Source organism: Oncorhynchus nerka, linkage group LG12 (genome assembly GCF_034236695.1).
Source record: "Oncorhynchus nerka isolate Pitt River linkage group LG12, Oner_Uvic_2.0, whole genome shotgun sequence".
Classification (NCBI taxonomy): Eukaryota; Metazoa; Chordata; class Actinopteri; order Salmoniformes; family Salmonidae; genus Oncorhynchus; species Oncorhynchus nerka.
In genome coordinates, this window is record NC_088407.1 from 27537633 (window position 1) to 27564643 (window position 27011).

Consider the following 27011-nt stretch of genomic DNA (forward strand, 5'->3'; position numbering starts at 1 on the left):
TTTGGATTTCAGTCTATTACACATTTATTCTCAAATACAGAAACAAAAGTGACAATAATAAAATCAAACCAAAAAAATGACACCCCAATGTGACACTGCTATACTTTTGAAACTATTGACTTCATTTAGCACCTTTACGGTTCGGTTATACATCCTCATCTCTTGTGGACAGATATCTGCATTTTGTTCTGGGTTAAACGAGATTATCATCAATATATATATATATATATATTCACTCGTACAAAATGGACGCTTATGTGCGTCAGTAACATACAAAATATGAGGAGGATCACAGTTATTTAGAGAGAGAAAACTCATGATTCAATCCCAAAAGTACCGTTTTGGTGTACCCTCTTCTTCCTCCAAGTACCATTTCCTATACCACATAGTCCAAGACAGTGTTACAATACATGGCACCCGTTCTTGTCATTTGAGGTATCTATCCTCTGAATACTAGACAGAAGTTGGCCTGTATCTTAACATGAACTATTCTGTACGATTGCATTTAAAACTAATTGGCACACAAATTCATACAAAATGGGATACTTTACTTAACGTCCCACCATGTTCATAAATCAATGAAAACATGATACATTTCACCTTCTCAAATGTCTTCTTCCCTATAGAAAATAAGAGCAAGTGGCGCCCTCTACTGTTCTAGTCCTCAGGACACTTGGCGACGACTCTTCATTTGGCCCGTTAATATGTTACTTCGGTCAATTCAATGAAAGACCACTACTGTTCCTTACACCCAGCCAATCAGTCAGTCAGTCCCAGGTAGGAAAAACAAACACGATGCTAAAAGGGAAATCAGTTAGAAAACACACAACAGCTTCACAGATGGTGTGAGAGGCAGAACTAAACCAATATACATGCTTGAAATCAAACAAGAGTTGCGGCTTATCTGATATGGAGTCCAGCAACATGTTTTGGAGTCATAAGATATGTGGAACGTTGTGGGGGGAGTTGCTGCTCCTAGATCTGACCTCTTGATTGCAGGTCTGTCCAGCTAAACGGTTTGGAGGGAAAACAACGAGACTTGAAAACATGCCAGTATATTTAAGAGGGAAGCCAGACGTTATGCATTTCACGTCTTTTACGTTACTGTGCCAAAATTCCTCTGACTCACTGTTGAACCCAGTTTTTACCAGACTAGAAATGAACGACACCAATCTACTAGGGCCTAATCAGACCACAAGTTAATTACCACCAGACTAGAACAGTCTGTCATCCAGAGAGTGGAATACTCCTAGACCTCACACGAATGGTCACTCACCTCACAAGCACACAAACACACACACAATCAGACTACATGACATCCACAAAGAACTCGCTGGGGTTGCCCATTGCTAGGTGGAAGGACTGGCGCGAGGCGGTCAGCTCAGGGGGCACAGAGCCCAGGTCACGGGTTGGGGGGGCCCCGGGTGGTCCTCCAGGGACAGCGGAGGGGCCCATGCCTGGGTGCATGGGGACCGAGGGATGGTGCTGGTGGAGGTGTCCCATGTTTGGGTGTCCCATGTGTGGGTGTTGGGGCACCATCATCACCATCATAGGGTTGTAGGGCATGGGCATCCCGGGGGGGTAGGGCGACATGTGGGGGGGCATGCGGTGATGATGCGAGCGCTGTGATGTGTGGCTGTGTTCGCTGGGTGTGGCTGAGCCGTGGCCACGCCTCAGGCTGCTGCGGACAGAGTATTCCGATTCGCTGCCACTGCCCGAGCCCTCCCCTTCCCCTCCAGAGGGGGACTTTTCTCCACCTGCTCCCCCCCCCACCACCGTGCTGCCAGGACCTCCCTTAATTCCCCGCCGCCTCTCGCCACCCTCACTCTTTGTAGAACCACTGCTCCGACTCCCTGGGGGGACAGGAACAGGTCAGAACTGGTTAGAATGGGTCAGGAGAGTATAGAACATGTCGCTGCCAGCTCTCATACATGTCGCTGTCAGCTCTCAACGCAGTCGCAATTTGGAAATTAGCCACCAAATGTGACACCCTCCCAGACCCTCTTTCCCTACCTCCCCTCTCGCTCAGTCTCTCTTTACCTCCCCTCGCTCTGTCGATCCCTCCCTCCCGACCCTCTTTCCCTACCTCCCCTCTCGCTCTCTCTTTACCTCCTCGCTCTGTCGATCCCTCCCTCCCGACCCTCTTTCCCTACCTCCCCTCTCGCTCTCTCTTTACCTCCTCGCTCTGTCGATCCCTCCCTCCCGACCCTCTTTCCCTACCTCCCCTCTCGCTCTCTCTTTACGTCCCCTCGCTCTGTCTATCCCTCCCTCCCGACCCTCTTTCCCTACCTCCCCTCTCGCTCTGTCTCTCTTTACCTCCCCTCGCTCTGTCAATCCCTCCCTCCCGACCCTCTTTCCCTACCTCCCCTCTCGCTCTCTCTTTACCTCACCTCGCTCTGTCGATCCCTCCCTCCCGACCCTCTTTCCCTACCTCCCCTCTCGCTCTCTCTTTACGTCCCCTCGCTCTGTCTATCCCTCCTTCCCGACCCTCTTTCCCTACCTCCCCTCTCGCTCTGTCTCTCTTTACCTCCCCTCGCTCTGTCAATCCCTCCCTCCCGACCCTCTTTCCCTACCTCCCCTCTCGCTCTGTCTCTCTTTACCTCCCCTCGCTCTGTCAATCCCTCCCTCCCGACCCTCTTTCCCTACCTCCCCTCTCGCTCTGTCTCTCTTTACCTCCCCTCACTCTGTCGATCCCTCCCTCCCCTTAGGGCTTACCTTCGCTGTGCTGGCTGGCCGTGCCCGTGCTGCCTGGGGCGAAGCTGTAACTGGACAGCTCGTGGTAGGGTGGGGGTTGACTGGAATAGGGGTGGGGGTGGGGGTACTGGAAGGAGGGGAAGGAGTGCAGCAGGGGCCAGGGCGTGACCCCCGGGAGGGGCAGGGGGGCCAGGGTGTCTTGGTCAGAGGCCCCACTGGAGCCGTCGTTGTCGTTCAGGGACAGGTTGGCCATGTCTTGGGGGGAAAGAGGGGGTGGGGGAGAGAGATAAGAAGGAGGGAGGAAGAAGAGAGTAGAGAGGGAGGGGAGAAAAGGAGGTCAAGTTAAACTGGTTATACAACTTGTTTGGCCAAAGGGTTTGAATGAGCTCTAATTGTAGGTACATCTACTGAGGAGATACTGTACACTCTTCACCGAATATTCTTGGACAGTGAAGCTAACATTTTTTATTTGGCTCTATACTCCAGCATTTTGGATTTGAAATCAAAATGTTTCATATAAAACCACCTTTTATTTTGAGGGGATTTTCATACACATCTTTTAGTGTTTAGAAATGAAAGCATTTTATGTATCTAGTCCCCCCGTTTGAAGAAATCATAAGTGTTTGGACAAATTCACTTGTAGTGTATTAAAGTAGTCAAACAGTATTTGGTCCCATATTCTCAGCACGCAATGACTACATCAAGCTTGTGACTAAAAACATTGGATGCATTTGCAGTTTGTTTTGCCCTATAGTTACTGAATGGTGACTGGAGTCATTTCCCTTCGAAGCGAGTAGATCAATGGATTCTCGACTTGGGGGGGGGGGCTAGATAAATAAAATGCTTTCACTTCTAAAACTGGAATGAAAACACCCTCAAATAAAAAGTGACATTCTGTACTCTTTCTCATAATGTTCCATTTTAGCTGCACTGCCCAAACACATACGGATGGGAGTGTATAAACATCAACCTTTACACAAATAAAACACATTTTTCTAAATAAAATCAAAGGAATTAAAAAAAAAAACTGTTCCTCCCCCCCCATAAGTACTCACAGTTCTCGCAGTCGCTGAAGTCTCCGAAGATGTAGTAACACTGCTCTGAGAAGGTGATCTTGTTGACCGTGTGGCGGATGAAGCCGGCCTTCAGCAGGTTGCTGGCGTACTTCCGGGCCTCGCGGCGGTCCTGGTAGCCCTCGATGTGGTGGTAAAGCCACTCCACCACGTCAGAACCTGGACACACACACAGGGATGAAAAAAAAAGGAGAAAAACAGGAGATGTGTTCCATCAATTCGACCCCCCCCATCCCCCATCCACAGCATCACTACTGGCCCTGTGTTCACACTCTCTCTCACCCAGGAAGGCGTTGGGGATGGTGATCTTGAGCCACATCCTGTCTCTGACCTCCAGGCCAGACTCCGGGGACGCCATGGCCTTAGCCACTGACGCCATGTCAGAGTGGAGGGACAGGTTGAAGTCATCAAAACCTGGAGAGACAGAGGAGAAGGGGTAAGAGAAAAAAAGGAGAGAGAGAGACGAGGAGAGAGAAATAAAGACATGATTTTTTAAAAAGGGTGGAGGGGTTGTAGGGAGGGAAAGAGGTGGAGAGAGAAAGGGAGGGATGAAAACAGAGGGAGGTAGACAGCCATCATAGACCACATAAAACAATGAAGACCAGAAGAGCAAGACAGATGTGGCTGGTGCTTCCTGTGCCATGGCAGAGTTTAAAACGCCTGGCACACGAAAAAGGGATGGATATACCACAATAAAATAAAATATAGAGGGAGGAGGGCAGAGACGAGAGAAACAGAGAAGACAAACAGATGAAGTGAGAGACAGCAGATGGGGGTCAAGGGGAGAGAGGGAAAGAGTGAATGGAGGAGTTGAACGGAGCATGAGCGCAGGCAAAGTTGAAAAGAGAGAATGCTAAAATAGAAAGACAAAGAGAAAAAGAGGGGTACTGACGTTCTGTCTCAGTGACAGAGGAGGAAGAGGTGACTGTGCTGAGAGCGGAGCTGGCGGTGTAGGGGGGGTAGGCCCCCGTCAGGGCCACCGAGTGGTTCACCCACACTGCTGGGTCTATTGGCCGGATTGGCTCATCTACAGAGAGAGGGGCAAAATGTCTCATTTATTCATTTGAAACATAATTTATTTGACATTTCAGAGATTCATGTATTGATGGCTCCACCATATAAAGACCAAGTTGACTAATCTGTCTTCCATCGATCTCTACGGTAGAGACGAGACGTCCAGCTTACTACTCACTGCGAGGGAGTGTGAAGTAGCCCTGAGGTGACGGGTCCCAGCACTTTGCCACTGTCAGGATGATGGGTCTGAGAGAGAGACAGACCTTCATCATCACATGTCAACTGACCAGACATTTCACACTGAGAACAACTGGTTGGGAATGTCAATGAGAACGTATTTATGTCAGCCACTGACCCCGGTTTGTGTACGATCTCCCTCAGCACACGCACAGCGTCATCGTTGCTCATGTTCTCAAAGTTGATGTCGTTCACCTTGATGAGAAAGGCAGAGTCAGTAAACATTAATGGTTTAATCTTAAATCAGGAACAAATGGCACCAGTAGTATCATGGCTATCTAGGGTCATCCTGTAGTCCCCCGGGCGGCCGCGCACCTGTAGCAGCATGTCCCCAGGTTCGATGCGTCCGTCTGCTGCCACCGCCCCTCCCTTCATGATGGAGCCGATGTAGATGCCCCCGTCGCCCCTCTCGTTGCTCTGCCCGACGATACTGATACCCAGGAAGTTGTACTTCTCTACAGGGGGGCAAAGGCGACTAAGAGATTGGGAGATTGGGCTTTGTCCCAAAAGGCACCCTATTCCCTAAATGGTGCACTATTTTGGACCAGGCCCCATAGGGAGGTCAACAGGGCAGAAATGTGTGAGGGGTGGATTTCTATAGCCTGGTCGCTGCACCCGCGAGACCAGACTGGTTTCACCAGGCTAGGATTTCTCCGCCATTTCAAGAAAGAGTTTTTTTACAAAACGGATGGGGCAGAGTACTGGTTAGGTAGATGTTAGGTTCGAGGTATAAAATAACGTGAAGAAGCATGACAGTCAAAGAGAAGGTCAGAGAAACAGATGGAAGAGGTAAAAACAACTGACAGAGAGACAGAAGGGAACAGTGATGTTACTGACCCATGTTGAGTGTGACGGTGATGATGTTCAGAGACATGGTGGAGTCTGTCACACTGCTGAACGACGACGCCTGGGACAAGACATGGGGGGAAAAAGTAAAACTACAATACATTCCAACGCAGAATGGGCCATTTCTGACTTGCAATGTTTCAAGTAAAAAAAAAAAAGAGTATATAAGTATATACTATAAATACATATGTGTGTATGTATGTATGTATGTATGTATGTATGTATGTATGTATGTATGTATGTATGTATATATATATAATATACATATAGAGAAATATACATATATAGAAATATATACATATATAGAAATATACATATATATACATACACACACATACATACATACATACATACATGTGTGTCTATACACACATACGCATTACCCTTTCTAGCCTCGGGGGGCGCTGTTTCCTGCGTCTGCGGTGGCGTTTGAGCAGCCTGGAAGCCGTGCTCTGCTCCGTGGAGCCGCTGAATCGGCTGATGGTGTCGTCCTCCTCAGAGTCACAGAAGCTGGTGGTGTCCAGCTCGCTGCTCATCACAGTTGTAGCACTCTCATAGCCCGCTAGGTGGCGCTCCATGCCACTCTGGCCGTTGATCCTCGGCCCTGAGGCACCGCAGAGAGATGAGGGTGAGGGGAGAGGGCGAGAGAAAGAGAGGCTTTACTATGGCTCTCATGTTTAGTAATGTTGTCAATGTCAATTGTTTTTACAGCTAGAACAAGGGTTGTGTTCAGTAGGCCCAAAATGGGAGAAAACATTTAGAAAACGGGAAGCCTGACATTGGCTAATTAGAAACGCTCATGGTCATTGTCCATTTTTTACTACGTGTGCCCTACTGAACACAACCCAGTGCAGTTTCATCATGTGACAGAGTGTGTGCTGTGCAGAGTGCTCACCACGCTGCTCCATGGCCTCCCTGTGTCTGGGTCGCTCTCTCCTAAAGGACACCACAGACTCTGTTTCCGACTGGTCATCCAGGTTCTCCACACTGTCTGCTGCATTGGGACTGGATAGGGAGAGGGTAGAAGTGGGGAAAACATAGAATTACTTTGTCCATTCTACTCATTCTAATTCTATGGGTGAGAGATGGTATTGTATGTCGGCTCTGTTACATAAATTACCTAATAAACCACAAATAGCAGTACACATAACCTCTAATCAAATAGGCTACAAGCCAGATCATATTAGGACCGGAGGACAGGTAGCTAGCATACAATGGCGTAGGGTGTCCACTCACTCTGCCCAGGGTGGCTGAAAACACGCGTTGGTGATGAAGTCACTTCCTTATGTTATAAAAACAGATTTGACCAAGACAAATATGATTCTTTATGTTCTGAATCGTTCAGTGGGGACTTTCTAACATATCATAACAGTGATATCCAAAAAGTCGGATTTCGTAACCTAATACATCCGATAATACGCACCGAGCTCTGTTGACGGAAGCGCCGCTTTCTCACAGTGACGTTTGAGGACTTAACATTTTGTGGTGGTCGTCTGCAAAGTTGTTTCAGCAGGTCGCAAAAAGCTAAATTAACACGAGCTGAATTCAATGTAAAATGCTTTGTAAATAAAATGTTCGGTGCTCCGTTGACATTTCACTGACAAGATTTCTCACAAAAACAAGCGCACCTCATTCATTTGAAAAGCTTATACTGAAATATGAAAATACGTCATGTCTCAAAATCGATATCCAAAATCGACATACTGTTTTATGTCCTCCGGATTCTAAAAGAAAAATGAGTTCAAAAGGCGAGACTGTCAGTTCTCGCACAGCATCCAGCCTAGCTGACACTATGCCAGCAGCATACCACCCTGCATACCACTGCTGGCTTGCTTCTGAAGCTAAGCAGGGTTAGTCCTGGTCAGTTCCTGGATGGGAGACCAGATGCTGCTGGAAGTGGTGTTGGAAGGCCAGTAGGAGGCACTCTTTGCTCTGGTTGAAAAAAAATATCCCAATGCCCCAGGGCAGTGATTGGCCCTGTGTAGGGTGCTGTCTTTCAGATGGCACATTAAACGGGTGTTCTGACTCTCTGAGGTCATTAAAGATCCCATGGCACTTATCGTAGGGGTGTTAACCCCGGTGTCCTGGCTAAATTCAAAACCATCAGGGTCACCTAATAATCCCCAGTTTACAATTGGCTCCTCTCCCCTGTAACTATTCCCCAGGTCGTTGCTGCAAATGAGAACATGTTCTCAGACAAAATATGCTATTTTCCAGATTTTTTTTTCTCTGGCCATTGAAATATTCACCGTAAACATTCTACAAGGGTTAAAACTCCAATAGCTTTTGAACGGATTATGATCAACGTGAGTTTTGACCATTGGTTTCCTTAGAGGAGTATCTATACAATTAACATATTATTTGACCAATTGGTTAAAAGATGCATTTCTGATTGGACACCCTACAATGTGTATGACTAGGAAGCAATGGATCAAGCCTAGTAGACTGGTACTGTATATCACAACTGGGTTCAAACAGTATTTTAAATGTACATTTTCAATAACAGTGCTAGATGGGAGGGTTTGTACTTTTGGGGCCATTCCATTGGTCCCATTGTGCCAGGCATACTGAATCTAGTGCAGCTAATGATTTTAAACACTATTTGAACCCAGGTTTGCTGTGTATTATGATATTCTAGACAGGTGCTTAAGAGTCAATGGGCGGCACAGGCTATGATCACGTTGAAATGGGCAGTTGAATTTAATAGTAGGTAACATGATGGCTGGAGTAGAATACACTAGATACAGTGTAAGAGATGCAGCACAGTGAGACTAGGATACTGTGATTCGTGTGATTGTGGAAGAGGGTGTCTGTGTGTAAGTACTGGAATGATGGGGGTCTGGAGTCACCGATGCCCCGGTCCTCTCAACAGGTGGGGGTGGGAGGGGAGGAGGAGGGGGTGAGGGCAGGGACGGGACTTCTGCTGGGGGCGGAGGAAGGACTGGTGATACCAGCTCTGCTGCTGCTGGGGTGTCTGATGATACCAACTGAGGAGGAGAGGAGAACAGTGGAGAGATGGATAGAGGGACAAGGAGTTGAAAGTGGATGATAGTGGGGATGGAAAAAAAGGAGGATGAGGGCAAAAGAGGAGGAATTAAGTAAGAAGCAGAGGAGAGTATACGAGACAGGGGGAAATAGGTTGAAGAGAGGGAGAGAAAAAAATATGGGGTTAAAAGAAAGGGATAGAGGGAGGGAGAAAATAAATATGGGGGTAAGAGATGTCAATTGCTTTGACAAACATCTTTACTCCATTCAGAGGAAAATCTCAGGTGCCAACAGACACTAACCTGACACTTAGCCTGTCTCCCTCCATTATATCCCCAGAGTGCTTGAGAGAACGAAAACAGACACACACCACAGTCCTCCACGGATGGTTGCAAGGTAAAAGGAAATACCCATGCAATTTGGCCCCATCAATAGCACTGGTGTTCTATTACCTACTTTCTACAGACCTAGCATACACCTATACACACACACGTACGTACATCTGCCTGGGAGGGGGGGGTTAATGCTAACAAACATGCCAACTACCTTAACAATCACCACAGATTCTGGATTTCTATACATTTATGTTGTATGAATAGGAAGGACTTAGCATTGAACAAACTACATGCATTCAAATGTTCTGTCTTGAACTTAACCTTGAGAACCGGTTTGTGGTTTTGATTTAATATCCCTGCCCCAAGTGACAGAACAAATTTGCCCCCCTTTCTTTAAAAACTTTCCTCCGTCTCCTCTAATTGCTGTTTGACTATAGAGCACTCGTGCCTCTGGGACCATCCTATCACGCGTCCATCCTTATGGTCTCCTCTATTTGGCCAACCCTTTCAATCCCTCTCCCTTCTTCCTTGTCCTCCTCCTCCTCCTTATGCACTTAGCAGATGCATTCCTCCCCAACCCCCCGTTATCCGGGACGAGTCCCAATGTTTTGTCTGGAGGACTCAAAGTAATAAACCTTGTTTAGGGTAGGGTAATCATAAGCGGGGAAATTTGAGGATGTAAGAAAACCTTTGTTTCTTCAGTGTTACGATCACAGATAGTGGGTTCTTGTAACGGTTCTACTAGTAAAGCAAGGCCATAGCTCTACAGAGGTCGTTAAAGAGAAGAAAAAAAAAAAAAAATCGGCCATGTTGGCACCAAGAGTTCCATGACAATAACATTCTAATTGACATTCTTAGAGCTGCTAGGACTATTTCAGCCATATTGTTTCGACTTGGGAACGGGACTTTTACAACTCAGTCCTGGAAAAATAGTTTCAAGAGATTCAGGAATTCCCCCCCTTTGGCTCCCCTTCTCCTGCTGGTCTTTTACGGGTCCAAGATTATGGTGTACAGTCTACCTCTCCCAACTTTGTTCTTACCCATGACACCACACGGCCGTTAAAGCACGGGAGCTTAGCACTTTCATCCGAGATCTCTTCCTTCACCACCCTGAAGACAGACAGAGGAAACAGAACAGAGGAGTTCGATGCGGTTTTGATTAGACCAAGAGTAACAAACACAGGAGATAAATACACACTGTAAACTCATTTTTGAAATTTTACCTTTATTTAACTAGGCAAGTCAGTTAAGTTAAGAACAAACTCTTATTTTCAACGACGGCCTAGGAACAGTGGGTTAACTGCCTTGGTCAGGGGCAGAACGACAGATTTGTACCTTGTCAGCTCAGGGATTTGAACTTGCAACTTTTTGGTTACTAGTCCAACACGCTCCTCATACACAGGAGACAGATGCAAAGAGCAACATGAGGACACTGCTGTGTTATTGCTTGTTTTCCAATGACTCACCATCATTACCCAAACCACAATGGAGATAGATAAACACACACACCAAACTCCCTACAACTAAAACTCATGGACCAGCCATTGTTTCTCAAGACTTCTATAACTTCAGACCCTTCTTTCCCTCTGCATCTACCTCTTCACTCTGATTGGACAGGTAGCATGTGCTGTATAATTTATCTCCGTCTGTCCAGCTACCATGTTATTACCGCAGTACTTAGGACCTGGGCTGGACACGAGTACTGTGTCGAGGAGACACTTAACTGACTGCCCAGACTAGGATCAGGTCCATCGTGAACTACTGGGCATCCCATCTATGAGAAGCTCGCCAAACAATTCGAAAGTAGCCTACATGCAATTTCCACCTTAACCTGTCAAACAAATCTCAGAAGTATCAGACACAAGCAAGCTCCCAGCTAATCAACGCAACATATCATTCTCACCCCTGGTTAGCCACTATTGGCTAAAAGAAAGCTCAAATCTAACAGTATCTGCCAATTAATTTTCAGCAATATTTCCCCAGCCTGTCAGTGTGGTGCACAGGTTTGTCTATCACTCAGTCTGTAGCCAGTTGATGCGATAGGCCTAGCAATCTTGTGGGTTGACAGAAATACTTTCCCCAAAGCCTTCTCAACTAAATGTTAACTCAAAAGCAGGCTTACCTGGCAGAAGTATATCATAAGTATATTATTTATATCTATTATTTGTTATTTGAAAACTTTGACATGAAATGAGCGTTAGTCAGTACAGAACCATCTCTAGAAGGGCACATTCCTCACCTGCTAGATGTGCAATTAAAAAAAAGGGCCAGATGTGAAATTAAAGGGGAATTACACACAAAAAAACGACATTTGCTTGTTTTAATTTAAAGTGTATTCAGATATGATTTAAGCATTGACATGGACTCAGAACATCAAATTTCCTTGTTTCTCTATGAACTATTGTAATTTTGCGAGTGTAAACCAAAACAACTCTAAAAACAAGAAAAATTAAACAATTCGGAAAATATCTAACAGAATTGGGGGGGGGGGGTCTGATTTTATAGGGACCTCTAGAGTTTAACCATTATTTTACCAGGTACAGTATATTGACCGAAAACTGCACTAAGGACCCGGGGAAGGAGTTGCAGGGGAGGGAAGAAGAAAAGGTGCGCACTTGAAAGCTATAAATAAAAGTGCAGCTCGCGACATTGTTTTTTTAAAAAGCAGCTCTCATGCTCTAAAAGGTTGGAGACCCCTGCAATAGCCTGTGTAAATCTACTGTCCCCCATAGTAGAAAAATGTACCTATTCTACTGGTCAGCTTGTCGAGAAAGAAAAAGCCTATTCCAAAACAGACTCGGGGACAATCGACCCCAAATTCATACAACCAGTAGGCCTAGGCAACATAAAAACAAAAACTTTAAAAAGCAATGAGTCTCGTGCAACAGATAAACTATTACTTCTTCACATTATAAGCACAGCAATGCGCACCAGGCAGTAGGCTACGCGCAAATGTTCGTTCCATAATGCAATTAGCGGTAAAACGTTATCAAAAGGCCACCACACATGCTAGCGGTTTCATGTGAGAAATTAAAATAGACATTCGATATTTAGAAAGAGAGGAGATCTAATAGGCTACTTTGAAGCAAGGTAAGACAGAAGATGGTTTCAAACATTCAGGTTTCAAACAATTAAGTATGTTTTCAAAATGCATAATGCCTCCAACTCATTGCAAAGTGGTGCGATGCACTGATGAAGCCTGCCTTCTGTTGCTTTTGAAGTGCTGCAGCAGCAACAGGCCTTGCACTGTCTGACAGATTTTCCACTCAAAGGCTCTGTATGTTTGTTGTACGCGTGTGATGATACACTATCAGTCAAAAGTTTGGAAACACCTACTCATTCCAGGGTTTTTCTTTATTTGTAGTAGGAATTATTAAGAATATGGAGATATAAATATATGGATGAGCATCTAATGCAGCACTCCATCACTCTCCTTGGTCAAATAGCCTTTACACAGCCTAGAGGTGTGTTTTGTGTCATTGTGTTGTTGAAAAACAAATGATATCAAATCAAATTTATTTATATAGCCCTTATATCCCATCTGGTTTGCGCTCAGTGGGACTGGCGTATCACTGCAGAATGCTGTGGTAGCCATGCTGGTTAAGAGTGCCTTGAATTCTAAATAAAATAGAGTGTCACCATCACACCACCTCCTCCATGCTTCACGGTGGGAACCACACATGGAGACCATCCGTTCACCTACTCGGCGTCTCACAAAGACACGGCGGTTGGAACCAAATATCTCAAATTTGGACTCATCAGACCAAAGGACAGATTTCCACCGGTCTAATGCCCATTTCTCGTGTTTCTTGGCCCAAGCAAATCTATTCTTCTTATTAGTTTCCTTTGGTAGTGGTTTCTTTGAAGGAATTCGACCATGAAGGCCTGATTCACCTGATTCTCCTCTGAACACTTGATGTTGAGATGTGTCTGTTACTTGAACTCTGTGAAGCACTTATTTGGCTGCAATTTCTGAGGGTGGTAACTCGAATGAACTTATCCTCTGCAGCAGAGGTAACTCCAGATTTTCCTTTCCTGTGGCGTTCCTCATGAGAGCCAGTTTCATCATAGCGCTTGATGGTTTTTGCAACTGCACTACAAGAAACTTAAAGCCATGATGGACTGTCATTTCTCTTTGCTTATTTGAGCGGTTCTTGCCATAATATGGACTTCGCCATATTTGGTTAAAGACCATCTTCTGTATACCACCCGTACCTGTCCCCCCTACCTTGTCACAACACAACTGATTGGCTCAAACTCATTAAGAAGGAAAGAAATTCCACAAATTAACAAGGCACACCTGTTAATTGAAATGCATTCCAGGTGACTACCTCATGAAGCTGGTTGAGAGAATGCCAAGCATGTGCAAAGCTGTCAAGGCAAAGGGTGGCTACTTTAAAGAGTCTAAAATATAAAATACATTTTCACGTCTTCTATTATTCTAAAATGTAGAAAATAATAAATCAAGCAAAACCCCTTAAATGAGTAGGTATCCAAACTTTTAACTGGTACTGCACATAACGACTATAGTGAACAACTCGCCAATTTAATTCCACATAATTATGCAAATTAACCTAGACAGATTAGCATGGCCAGCCAAATGTATAAGCTAAAAAGCGTTATTTCGCAAATGGGATTTTTTTTCTTCCTTTCCCAGACAATTAGCCTGCACCAATTTTCTTTGCTGGCTTTTCCATTTTCTATGGCCAAAAGCTGGCTATTACCAGCTAATGGAAACCCAGAGATTGTGTATGCATGCGTATGGATGTCGGTGCTTTGCAACATTTTGTGTGTAGTACGGTCTGCTAGGCTCACTTTGGGGTTTTGTTGCGGGTTGGTTTTGTGGGTGAGTGGTAGCACAGGGCCAGCTTGTTGTGGGTGAGTGGTAGCACAGGGCCAGATTGTTGTGGGCACTGGGGAGGCATTGTCACCGGCAGGAGGCTGGCCTTGTGTGAGCATACTTGGTTTAGTCCCTCTCACATACTCTCTCACTCTTAACCTCCTCTTGGTACCTCTTTCTCCCTCCTACCATATTTTTCTTACCCTGCTCTCTCTTTCTCTCAGTCTCTGAATAATTTTGGTTGCTCACTCTTCTTTCTCACTCTGTGAGGACTAGGGTTGCACATGTTTTGCAATGGATATATTCACAATATCATATGGAGACAGAAACATAAAACATTTTTACCTTATTTAAAAAATATATATATTTAACCTTTATTTAACCAGGTAGGCTAGTTGAGAACAAGTTCTCATTTACAACCTGCGACCTGGCTAAGATAGAGCAAAGCAGTGTGACACAGACAACACAGTTACACATGGAATAAACTATAAACAAGCCAATGACACTGTAGGATAAAAAAGTCTATATACAGTGTGTGCAAAAGGCATGAGGAGGTAGGCAATAAATAGGCCATAGGAGCAAATAATTACAATTTAGTAGATTAACACTGGAGTGAAAAATGAGCAGATGATGTGCAAGTAGAAACTGGTGTGCAAAAGAGCAGAAAAGTAAATCAAATAAAAACAGTATGGGGATGAGGTAGGTAGATTGGGTGGGCTATTCACAGATGTACTATGTCGCCGAAGTCAAGGATCGGTAGGATAGTCCGTTTTACGAGGGTGTTTGGCAGCATGAGTGAAGGATGCTTTGTTGCGAAATAGGAAGTCGATTCTAGATTTAATTTTGTATTGGAGATTCTTAATGTGAGTCTGGAAGGAGAGTTTACAGTCTATCCAGACACCTAGGTATTTGTAGATGTCCACATATTCTAACTCAGAACCTTCCAGAGTAGTGATGTTGGAAGGGCGGGCAGGTGCTGGTAGCGATCGGTTGAAGAGCATGCATTTGGTTTTACATGTATCTAAGAGCAGTTGGAGGCCACAGAAGGAGAGTTGAATGGCATTGAAGCTCGTCTGGAGGTTAGTTATCAGTGTCCAAAGAAGGGCCAGAAGTTCACAGAATGGTATCGTCTGCGTAGAGGTGGATCAGAAAATCACCAAGAGCGACATCATTGATGTATACCGAGAAAAGAGTCGGCCCGAGAATTGAACCCTGTGGCACCCCCATAGAGACTGCCAGAGGTCCGGACAACAGGCCAGAGGTCCAGACAACAGGACAATGATGCCCAATGATCCATCGCATCTTCCAAAAACTTATTTAACATACATCTGTAAAATGATAGCCTAGAAACTAAAGCTTTGGTTGTCTTACTCTCATGCTTCCATGTTTTCTCCCTGGACATCCTGAATGTCCACCTCTTGAGCATCAGACTCTGAGGCCTCATCTTCACTGTCACTATCCAACCTTGTTGATGGCTAATTGTCAGGCTCAAAAAGCATTTTTCAACCCTTGTATTGGTCATCCTGTTGCGTGCTTTGGTGTGTGTGTTCCCAAACAAGGAATAGTTGCGCTCGGAGGCGGCTGATGTTGGTGGGATTTGGAGGATGGAGGCAACAGGGGAAAGAGCCTCAGATCCATAAAGTCCCTTCCACCAGATGGCTTATGAGATATGTTGGCCCGACTGCCATATTGCATCTCCATCCCAAAGCCTTGGCTTGGAAGGGTACTTTGCCAGACTGCCAAGAACCTCGCCCTCATCCAGGCCAAGGTGGCGAGACACAGTAGTGATGACACCATAGGCCTTGTTGATCTCTGCACCAGACAGGATGCTCTTGCCAGCATACTTGGGGTCCAACATGAACGCTGCGGCGTCTATGGGCTTCAGGCAGAAGTCTTCACGTTTTTGATGCATTTCAGTACTGCAGTTACCTCTGCTTGGCGCAACCATGAAGTGGGCAGGGCAGTATGGATTTCTTGGGGCTGTCCATATCGGCACACTGTGATATGGCCATGTCTTGGAGACTCTGTCCCCTCCAGGAGACATGATGACATCACCCCAACCGGTGTTGCTTCAATGAGGTGCTCTTATTCTTCTCACTTTACTTGGTGAGGTAGATTGCGGCTATAACTTGATGACCCTTCACATACCTAACCATTTCCTTGGCTCTCTTGTAGAGTGTATCCATTGTTTTCAGTGCCATGATGTCCTTGAGGAGCAGATTCAATGCATGAGCAGCACAGCTAATGGGAGTGACAGGAGGATAGTACTCCTCCACTTTAGACCAAGCAGTCTTCATGTTGGCAACATTGTCTGTCTCCAGTGCAAATACCTTCTGTGGTCCAAGGTCATCGATGACTGCCTTCAGCTCATCTGCAACGTAGAGACTGGTGTGTGTTGTCCCTTGTGTCTGTGCTTTTGTAGAATACTGGTTGACGGGTGGAGATGTAGTTAATTATTACTTGCCCATGTAACATTCAACCACCCATCAGAGATGATTACAATAAAATCTGCTTTCTCTATGATTTGCTTGACCTTCACTTGAACTCTGTTGAACTCTGCATCTAGCAAATGAGTAGATAAAGCATGTCTGGTTGGAGGGGTGTATGCTGGGAGAAGAACATTCAGAAGCCTCTTCCAATACACATTGCCTGTGAGCATCAGAGGTGAACCAGGTACATGCGCAGCTCGAACAAGACATTCATCATCATTTCTCTGACTACGTTCCTCCATTGAGTAAAAAAAACGTCAGATTCCAGGAGGACCATGAGCTGTTGCTATCGATAAGGTGTCTGATTCATCATTTTCACCTTGAATAGATGTAGAGGGACTTTTGTCAGAGGTTGCTTGTTGTGAGCACTGAGGGAACGTTATGCACGTCGCCAGATGATTCTGCATCTTGTTGCATTATTCACATATGATTTGTCACAGTATTTGCAAATGTACACATTAGCTGCGGTGAAATGTATCCACACATCAGATAGAGCCCGTGGCATTTTCCTGTAAAGATTAGAAAAGAAATTAGAAAAGAAAAAACCCAAATACAATTCCACGTACAGATAAATAGTTAAGCAGTTAGATTAAACAACTCCTTTGTAAGATAAATGTTTTAAAATGAAACATGTATGGAAAAAGGTGAATTAACACTCTTCAGTTAGCAGGCTCAAGCAAGCTAAAACCCACATGATAGCAAAAACTAACTAGCAACAATTGTTAGAAATGATTTAAAACACTTTGCTGTAGCCAAGTATTTACTAGTTTAAAAAATCATGTCATAAAATATATTAACCCCACCTAGTATTGTAATCAAAACTTACCAGATAGCATGTAGTCCTTAGCTCAGACAGTGTAGTAGTGTGGGCTCAATAGCATCTCATTAGTGTGCAAGATCTTGAGAATCAGCTGTACTGTACATGTGATGGAAGAATGCACTGTGCATGCAGAGGGTTGTAATTCCATTTAATTGTGGATAGTTTAACCTAATATGCCACAAGACCTAGCATTGCCTTGTGTTTCCCACAAAAAAGGTTCACTGTTATAAGCTAACTTTTTTTTGATGAATTTAAAACAAAATTCCCCAAATTCCCGGGCTTAACTTCCATTGGAAAATTTGCGGAAATTCACTGGAAAGTTTCCAACCCTTTGCAACCCTAGTGAGGACGGACTCAAATTGCATCCAGAAAGGGACAGACCGATGCAACATTCTACCCAACAGAGTAATTGTCCGCATACCTCACTATTACAAACAAATTATCTCCCCTCAAGCTATTTCACCAACGCACAAAAAAAAGCCTCAAAACACAAACATGGCAAATATCCCCTCATAGCCATTACTCCTTGGCCGCACATCCCAAACAAATAAACTTTTTTCTCCCGTCTACTAAGGTCTCGCACATCACACCCAAAACCACCATCCACTTCCCCCACCCCTCCTGTCCATCTCTCGAGCCTCTCTTCATGTTGACTCTGCCGCAGCCAGACCCCCAGCAAATGGCCCCTCTCCAACTCTAGGTTCTCCTGGTCTGCTCCACTCCATGCTGCTAGCTCTGCCCCAACTGACACACAGCCTGTCTGACAGCTGGCTCGCACTCCCGGAAATGAAAACGCACAAGGAACAGGCAAAACACACACACTGATGCTTTAGTTACTTTGCTGAGGCCACAGGCTGAAGGAACAGGCCCTGAGAAAAGTAGCTCAGTTTTGATGACTTCTGAGCAGAGTTTTAATGTAGCCTACTTGTAACGGACTTTGAGGTTCGTTTCCAAATGTTGCGGTAGAAGTATGGTCAGACAACTCTGTAGACGCAGGAGAACTTGATTGTTTTAGCACCCGTTTTTATAATATAAGTTGGTGTTTTGTGGTGTTCTTTGTTTGTGTGAGTAAGTTTACATTTCATTGTAGCTTACAAAACGCAAGCGGTTTTACTGCAATTAATGTGTTTAACAGAAGCCCTAGGTCTCATCAGGCAAACTCCACCACAAACAGGCATTCCATTCAACCTAGGGAAGGGCACAACTGACAAACAGCCACCAAAGAAAGATTGACAGTCACAGCTCTTCCAGTCTGGAGGATTTAAATGGGAGAAAGTAAGGAGAGGAAAAAAGTATGTCTAAAGTAGAGGTCGACCGATTAATTAGGGCCGATTTCATAATCGGTAATCTGCATTTTTTGGGACCTGATTATAGCCGATTACATTGCAAACTACGAGGAGACTGCGTGGCAGGCTGACCACCTGTTATGCGAGTACAGCAAGGGACCAAGGTAAGTTGCTACATGCATAAAACTTATTTTTAAAAAACTATCAATCTTAACATAATCACTAGTTAACTACACATGGTTGATGATATCACTAGTTTTACTAGCTTGTCCTGTGTTGCATATAATCATCGAATCACAGCCTACTTCACCAAACGCGTGATGATTTAACAAAAGCACAATCGTTGCACCAATGAACCTAACCATAAAGATCAATGCCTTTCTTAAAATCAATACACAGAAGTATATTTTTCTAAGCCTGCATATTTCGTTAAAAGAAACTCATGTTAGCAGGCAATATTAACTAGGGAAAACTGCTGCATATACCCGGACTCTGCGTGCAATGAACGCAAGAGACGTGGCACAATTGCCCTAGTTAATATTGCCTGCTAACACAAATCTCTTTAAACTAAATATGCAGGTTTAAAAAATATATATTTCTGTGTATTGATTATAAGAAAGGCATTGATTTTTATGGTTAGGTACATTCGTGCAACGATTGTGCTTTTGTTAAATCATCACGCGTTTGGTGAAGTAGGCTGTGATTCGATGATAAATTAACAGGCACCACATTGATTATATGCAACGCAGGACAAGCTAGTTAACCTAGTAATATCAACAACCATGTGTAGTTAACTAGTGATTATGTGAAGATCGATAGTTTTTTTATAAGATAAGTTTAATGCTAGCAACTTACCTTGGCTCCTTGCTGCACAAGCGTAACAGGTGGTCAGCCTGCCACGCAGTTTCCTCGTGGAATGCAATGTAATTGGCCATAATCGGCATCAATAAATGCAGATTACCGATTGTTATGAAAACTTGAAATAGGCTATGCCGATTAAATCAGTCGATCTCTACTCCAGAGATGTTTGATAGGGTTCAAGTTCGGGCTCTGGCTGGGCCACTCAAGGACATTCAGAGACTTGTCCCGAAGCCACTACTGCATTGTCTTGGCTGTGTGCGCGTTGTCCTGTTGGAAGATGAACCTTTGCCCTGGTCCTGAGCACAGTGGAAAAGCATTTTCATCAAGGATCTCTGCACTTTTCTTGGTTCATCTCTCCCTCAATCCTGACTAATCTCCCAGTCCTTGCCACTGAAAAACATCTCCACAACATGATGCTTCCAGCACAATGCTTCATTGTAGGGATGGTGCCAGGTTTCCTCCAGACGTGACGCTTGGCATTCAGGCACAAAAGTTCATCTTGGTTTCATTAGACCATAGAATCTTTTTGTCAAACTCCAAGAGGGCTGTCATTTGCCTTTTACTGAGAGGCGGCTTACGTCTGGCCATTCTACCATAAATGCCTGATTGGTGGAGTGCTGCAGAGATGGTTGTCCTTCTGGAAGGTTCTCCCATCTCCACAGAAGACCTCTGGAGTGTGATCATCGGGTGCTCCCTGACCACCTCCCTGACCAAAGCCTTTCTCCCCGATCGCTCAGTTTGGCCGAGCCGCCAGCTCTAGAAAGAGTCTTGGTGGTTCCAAACTTCTTCGATTTAAGACTGATGGCGGCCACTATGTTCTTGGGGACCTTCAATGCTGCAGAAATGTTTTGGTACCCTTCCCCAGATCTGTTCCTCGACACAATCCTTTCTGAGCTCTACGGACCATTCCTTTGAACTCATGGCTTGGTTTTTGCTCTGAATTGCAACTGTGGGACCTTATATAGACAGGTGTGTGCCTTTCCAAATGACATCCAATCAATTGAGTATACCCCAGGTGGACTCCAATTAAGTTGTAGAAACATCTCAAAGATGATCAATGGAAACAGTATACACCTGATCTCAATTTCAAGTCTCATAGCAAAGGGTTTGAATACTTAGATCAATAAGGCATTTCTGTTTTTAGTTGATTAATTGTTCAGCAGTCTTACTGCTTGGGGGTAGAAGATGTTAAGGAGCCTTTTGGACCTAGACTTGGCTCTTCGGTACTGCTTGCCATGCGGTAGCAGAGAGAACAGTCTATGACTTAGGTGACTGGAGTCTTTGACAATTTACAGAAGCCTATAGCTTGGGTCTCCAAATTCCATCCAAGCAAAGTATGAGGGCACACGAAAATGCTGAATAATGGCACAGCTATTTATATTAGAGATCGACTGATTATGATTTTTCAACACCGATACCGATTATTGGACGACATAAAAAAAAAAAGCCGAAACTGATTAAAAAAAAAAATCGGCCGATTTTTATTTATTTATAATAATGACAATTACAACAATACTGAATGAACACTTATTTTAACTTAATATAATACATCAATAAAATCTATTTAGCCTCAAATAAATAATGAAACATGTTCAATTTGGTTGAAATAATGCAAAAACAAAGTGTTGGAGAAGTAAAAGTGCAATATGTGCCATGTAAAAAAGCTAACGTTTAAGTTCCTTGCTCAGAACATGAGAACATATGAAAGCTGGTGGTTCCTTTTAACATGAGTCTTCAATATTCCCAGGTAAGAAGTTTTAGGTTGTAGTTATTATAGGAATTATAGGACTATTTCCCTCTATACCATTTGTATTTCATATACCTTTGACTATTGGATGTTCTTATAGGCACTTTAGTATTGCCAGTGTAACAGTATAGCTTCCGTCCCTCTCCTCGCCCCTACCTGAGCTCGAACCAGGAACACATCGAAAACAGTCACACTCGAAGCATCGTTATCTATTGCTCCACAAATGCCGTGGCCCTTGCAAAGCAAGGGGAAAAACTACTTCAAGGTCTCAGAGCGAATGCCATCACCGATTGAAACGCTATTAGTGCGCACCCCACTAACTAGCTAGCCATTTCACGTCGGTTACACCAGCCTAAACTCGGGAGTTGATAGGCTTGAAGTCATAAACAGCTCAATGCTTGAAGCACAACGAAGAGCTGCTGGCAAACGCACAAAAGTGCTGTTTGAATGAATGCTTACGAGCCTGCTGGTGCCTACCACCGCTCAGTCAGACTGCTCTATCAAATCATAGACTTAATTATAACATAATAACACAGAAATGCGAGCCTTAGGTCATTAACCTCTTCAGTCGACCCTCTACTTTTTTGAACATTTTGTTAAAAATCGCGCAACATTTCAGCGCCCTGCTACTCATGCCAGGAATATAGTACGTTCATATGGTTAGAATGTGTGGATAGGAAACCCTCGGACGTTTTTAAAACTGGTTAAATCACGACTGTGGCTATTACATAACGTGCGTTACATCGGAAAGCGCAGGAAAACCTGATCACAGAAAATGGAAATAAATATCCTTGCGCCACTTCAAGCAATTGTTAACAGTGAGCCGAATTAGATAAGACCGAGCATTCAACTCCCACAGCATCCCCATGTTGTCTAGAGTCTTGTGAATTGAATCATCATTGATTCTTGGTTGAACCGAAAGAGGGGCACGACTTACCTCCGGTCTCCGCCCAGATCATTCCGGAAGAGCTCTCTCCTGAAATTTTTTCCAAGACGACAGCTAATGATATTTACATCGCCTACGGATGATTTTTATCGCTTATTAACGTTTACTAATACCTAAAGTAGCATTACAAACGTATTTCGAAGTGTTTTGTGAAAGTTTATCGTCTACTTTTTGAATTTTAAAAAATGACGTTACGTTGTGAAATCGCTGTTTTTTTCGTTTATCACACAGTCTACATATAACGATATCTTGGCTTTATATGGCCCGATTTAATCGAAATAAAGACCCAATAGTGTTTATGGGACATCTAGGAGTGCCAACAAAGAAGATGGTGAAAGGTAATGACTGTTTTCTATTTTATTGTGCGGTTTGTGTAACGCCGAAATGCTAATTATTTTGTTTACGTCCCCTGCTGTGCTTTTCTGTTGTAGTGTATTGGTGCATGCTATCAGATAATAGCTTCTCATGCTGTCGCCGAAAAGCATTTTAAAAATCTGACTTGTTGCCTGGATTCACAACGAGTGTAGCTTTAATTTGATACCCTGCATGTGTATTTTAATGAACTTTTGAGTTTTAACTAATACTATTAGCATTTAGCGTAGCACATTTGCATTTCCAGAGCTCTAGTTGGGACGCAAGCGTCCCAAGTAGAGGCAAGAGGTTAATATAGTCATCCAGAAACTATCATTTCGAAAATGTTTATTCTTTCAGTGAAATACGGAACCGTTCCATATTTTATCTAACGGGTGGCATCCCCAAGTCTAAATATTGCTGTTACGTTGTATAACCTTCAATGTTATGTCATAATTATGTACAATTCTGGCAAATTAATTACGGTCTTTGTTAGGAATAAATGGTCTTCACACAGTTCGCAACGAGCCAGGCGGCCCAAACTGCTGCATATAACCTGAATGCTTGCACAGAATGCAAGAGAAGTGACACAATTTCCCTAGTTAAAAGAAAGTCATGTTAGCAGGCAATATTAACTAAATATGCAGGTTTCAAAATACACTGCTCAAAAAAATAAAGGGAACACTTAAACACAATGTAACTCCAAGTCAATCACACTTCTGTGAAATCAAACTGTCGACTTAGGACGCAACACTGAATGACAATAAATTTCACATGCTGTTGTGCAAATGGAATGGACAACTGGTGGAAATTATAAGCAATTAGCAAGACACCCCCAATAAAGGAGTGGTTCTGCAGGTGGTGACCACAGACCACTTCTCAGTTCCTATGCTTCCTGGCTGATGTTTTGGTCACTTTTGAATGCTGGCGGTGCTTTCACTCTAGTGGTAGCATGAGACGGAGTCTACAATCCACACAAGTGGCTCAGGTAGTGCAGCTCATCCAGGATGGCACATCAATGCGAGCTGTGGCAAGAAGGTCTGCTGTGTCTGGCAGCGTAGTGTCCAGAGCATGGAGGCGCTACCAGGAGACAGGCCAGTACATCAGGAGACAAGTAGGAGGCAGTAGGAGGGCAACAACCCAGCAGCAGGACCGCTACCACCTCCTTTGTGCAAGGAGGAGCAGCAGGAGCACTGCCAGAGCCCTGCAAAATGACCTCCAGTAGGCCACAAATGTGCATGTGTCTGCTCAAATGGTCAGAAACAGACTCCATGAGGGTGGTATGAGGGCCCGACGTCCACAGGTGGGGGTTGTGCTTACAGCCCAACACCGTGCAGGACGTTTGGCATTTGCCAGAGAACACTAAGATTGGCAAATTTGCCACTGGCACCCTGTGCTCTTCACAGATGAAAGCAGGTTCACACTGAGCACATGTAACAGACGTGACAGAGTCTGGAGACGCCGTGGAGAACTCTGCTGCCTGCAACATCCTCCAGCATGACCGGTTCGGCGTGGGTCAGTCATGGTGTGGGCTGGGTCAGTCATGGTGTGGGGTGGCATTTCTTTGGGGGGGCCGCACAGCCCTCCATGTGCTCGCCAAAGGTAGCCTGACTACCATTAGGTCCCGAGATGAGATCCTCAGAACCCTTGTGAGACCATATGCTGGTGCGGTTGGCCCTGGGTTCCTCCTAATGCAAGACAATGCTAGACCTCATGTGGCTGGAGTGTGTCAGCAGTTACTGCAAGAGGAAGGCATTGATGCTATGGACTGGCCCGCCCGTTCCCCAGACCGGAATCCAATTGAGCACATCTGGGACATCGTGTCTCGCTCCATCCACCAACGCCATGTTGTACCACAGACTGTCCAGGAGTTGGTGGATGCTTTTGTCCAGGTCTGGGAGGAGATCCCTCAGGAGACCATCCGCCACCTCATCAGGAGCATGCCCAGGCGTTGTAGGGAGGTCATAGAGGCACGTGGAGGCCACACACACTACTGAGCCTCATTTTGACTTGTAATTTTGAGTGTGACTCCAAATCCAGACCTCCATGGTTGATAAATTTGATTTCCATTGATAATTTGTGTGATTTTGTTGTCAGCACATTCAACTATGTAAAGAAAAAGGTATTTAATAAGAATATTTCATTCATTCAGATCTAGGATGTGTTATTTTAGTGTTTCCTTTATTTTTTTGAGCAGTGTATATACTTGTGTATTGATTTTAAAAGAAAGGCATTGATGTTTATGGTTAGGTACACACTGGTGCAACGACAGTACTTTTTTCACGAATGCGCTTGTTAAATCATCACCCGTTTGGAGAAGTAGGCTGAGATTCGATGAGAAATTTACAGACACTGCATCGATTATATGCAACGCAGGACACGCTACATAACCTAGTAATATCATCAACCATGTGTAGTTAACTAGTTATTATGTTAGGGTTGATTGTTTTTTATAAGATAAGTTTAATGCTAGCTAGCAACCTACCTTGGCTTCTTGCTGCACTTGTGTAACAGGTAGTCAGCCTGCCACACAGGCTCCTCGTGGAGTGCAATGTAAGGCAGGTGGTTAGAGCGTTGGACTAGTAACCGGAAGGTTGCAAGATCGGATCCCCGAGCTGACAAGGTAAAAATCTGTCATTCTGCCCCTGAATAAGGCAGTTAACCTTCTGTTCCTAGGCAGTCATTGAAAATAAGAATGTGTTAACTGACTTGCCTAGTTAAATAAAAGGTTAAAAAAAAAAAAATACAAAAAATGACATGTAAAACAATCGGTGTCCAAAAATGCAGATTACCGATTGTTATGAAAACTTGAAATCGGACCTAATTAATCAGCCATTCCGATTAATCGGTCGACCTCAAATTTATATCCTATTTCACTGTGGAAAAGGGGGCCGCAATACATGTCGATATGATTTTCAGTTTGCTTCCATTTGGCTGGTTTCACATTCATCTCCTGTGATCATAAGAAAAAAGCATTTAAATCATGTAAAACTATTGCTATGTGCATTTACAATACACATTTAACTAGCTCTTATGAATAGCTCTGAACAATTTATAAATAACAGCGCATGGAGAACGCTGTTATTTTTTTATCTGAAAAAAGTAGACGCTTTTTCCACTTGGAACGGACAGGTTTGCTGATCTTATGGTTTGCTCAAGCGTAAAATTGGTGGAAGTATAAGGAAATTAAGTCAAGGTCAGAATATGTCAACTGTAAACACACCTTTAGTCGAGCTCTACCTCAAACAAAGTAGGTGAATAGCATGTTATTTTCATACTTAAGTTCAAAGTCACAATACATGGAGAGAAAAGCGCATTCAAATAGAATTACGTTCCATTTACAGTCGCTTAACTCGGGTTGGAATAGGGGCCCAAGAGCAGAGCAGGCAAGGGCTTAGGGGTGGAATATACATTACCGTGTAATGTAGCCTAGTTTTATTTACACCATCCCAGCAGCTATCTTAGAAATATAACTTTGCTCTGTGTTTCTGAACATGCACTTTGTAGCCTATAGCACATATCGATATATAGCCTAGTAAGCAACTCAAACACTGAGAAATATTGCCATTACAAATTACATGACCCTCCCCTGGACTAGAATAAAAAAATAAAAATACTAAACCCTCCCCTTGGCTGAAAAAGCATGACCCTCCTCCATTTTCCTCCAGGTACCAATTATGTAAATTTCTATCAATCTCTAAGTGTAAAGGCGCTCTTAGTTATGAGAAGGGGAAGGGTGTGATGTATAGCGAGAGAGGCCTAATTAAATGGTTCCCATTCTGCGCGCAGTCAGTCAACCCCCCCCACATACCCTACCTTTTCGATAGGCGAAAGTCACTCACGCACGTTCGTAACGTTAAGGCACATTTGGGGACATTCATTGGATCCCATTGCGCTTATAGAACTCATGCTGGGTTGGTTGGTTTTCTCCTTTATCAGAATTTGCCTGAAACCCACAACCCGACACTCGCACAATCATTAATCACGAACGTTAGCGCTCACTCACCCAAAGTCCTGGTCCATAGACTTGAAGAAGAATTTATAGTTGGGCTTGTTCAAGACCTGTTTAAAATCCAACAAAGTGATATTTTCGGCAGGAATCGGAATCTTTACCAAATACGGCGTCTCCTCCTCGTCGATGTGGTATATTATTTTGGTTTCCGCCATTTCTCCAAACTCTTTTTTCAGCTGTCCCACAAAAACTATGGAAGAGAAAGCTAACAGGCTAACGGGAAAAGGGGGTGAGGTGAAATGCTCTTACAACGCTAGCCAGTAAATTTGCACTGGCCAGAACTAACAAAAAAGTAAAAAATTATACTTATACCACGTGCATATCTCCCAAAAATACAATATATCATTATCCTACGGCCAAAGAATTAAAAACCAAGCACACCCTACCTTCACACTGTCGGCCACCCACAACTTTTCCCCCAACAAAAACATACGGAGGGAAGGGGGACTCTAAAAACGTTTCTCTCGACTGTTGC

The 27011-nt window shown here is 44.1% G+C and overlaps 1 pseudogene; it reads right to left on the reverse strand.

Annotated features, from left to right (window-relative positions):
* Window positions 1–26999, reverse strand: LOC115138063 (segment polarity protein dishevelled homolog DVL-2-like; annotated as a pseudogene).
* Between the last annotated feature and the right edge of the window lie 12 nt (window positions 27000–27011).